This window comes from Spermophilus citellus, assembly GCF_964194105.1.
Source record: "Spermophilus citellus genome assembly, chromosome: 17".
Classification (NCBI taxonomy): Eukaryota; Metazoa; Chordata; class Mammalia; order Rodentia; family Sciuridae; genus Spermophilus; species Spermophilus citellus.
This window is the reverse complement of record NC_138199.1, coordinates 30,042,902-30,044,157: the sequence shown is the minus strand read 5'-3', so window position 1 is coordinate 30,044,157 and position 1,256 is coordinate 30,042,902.

Sequence of the window (1,256 nt, the reverse complement as noted above, 5' to 3'; positions counted from 1 at the left end):
CTTCCAAATTTTATTTTAAGAAATCCCAAAGAGGGATGTGATCTTGAGGCTTCCCCACAAAACCCTGCTCAGGGCTCCAGAAAGATAGCAATCTGTAAGCCACAGAATCTCTGTCTAATCCATGCTGATGTTTCCAAGGAAGCAAAGAGAGCTTCACAAGATTTGTGTCTGTTCTTTTTAGAAACAAGTCTGTTGAGATTTCATATATTCTGCTCATTTCTTCTTTTTGATTCTATGTCAGTAAGAGCCTTTCTACCACTTGTCTGACAGCAGATCTCCCTGCACCCTCTCTTCTCTCTCGCTGTGGCACATTTAGCTACTGCAACATTAGATGAAAACAATTTTTTTTTTTTCAGGCTGGGGGTGTAGCTCAGTGGTAGAGCACTTGCCTAGAATATGTGCATATGCGAGGCTTTGGGTTTGATCCCTAACACTTAAAAAAAGAAAAGAAAGAAAAAGAACTATCTTTGGCAAAGATACCAAAGGTGATTCTGGCCAGCATTGCCTCTTCATCAGTTCAAACCAGTTGTGTGGGAAAGAGAAGCCTAGATTCTTATGAAAAAAGGACGGTGGTGGGGGTGGGGGAGACTGATAAATTTTAAGCAAGCTGCAACTTGAAGTTGATATGTATGAGAAAAGTACAGGCTGATTCATAATTAATACACCTAGATCTATGCAAAGGACCATGGAAAAAGAATCAAAAGATGCTTGGAACACACTGGCCAGCTCCCTCCCTTGCTCTTCACACATTCATTTCCTCATAGAGCTCATCAATTTTGTGACCATGTCAACCATGGTGAGAAGAGAAAAATAAGAACATATGCTGAATTTTCATAATATTAAATTTATTCCACTTGGAGGACTGTCATGTACTGAGATTATAATCTTTCTTTAGTCCTAAGACATTTCTTTTATAAAATGACAGTGAAAGTAAGTGATAATTTGCATTTTTATGTATTTTCTTGGTAATTAAAAAAAGATAACTCTATGTTGTTCCCTGATATTTATTTTTATTTTTTTGGTAATTGGACTGATTTGGGAACTCCAAATGCCTGTTAATATCCTACCTGAAAAAAATACAAATCAAATAGTAGATGGTTGTCAATCTAATAGGAACAAATAATTAATTCACATACACTTTAAGGAGAAAACGTAACGAAATCTTACTTTTCATTCTGAACAGCTCTCTCCATAAAATTGTCCCATAAGTATATCAAATTAGTCATAAGAACTACTGTTAAGTGATTAATGAAACA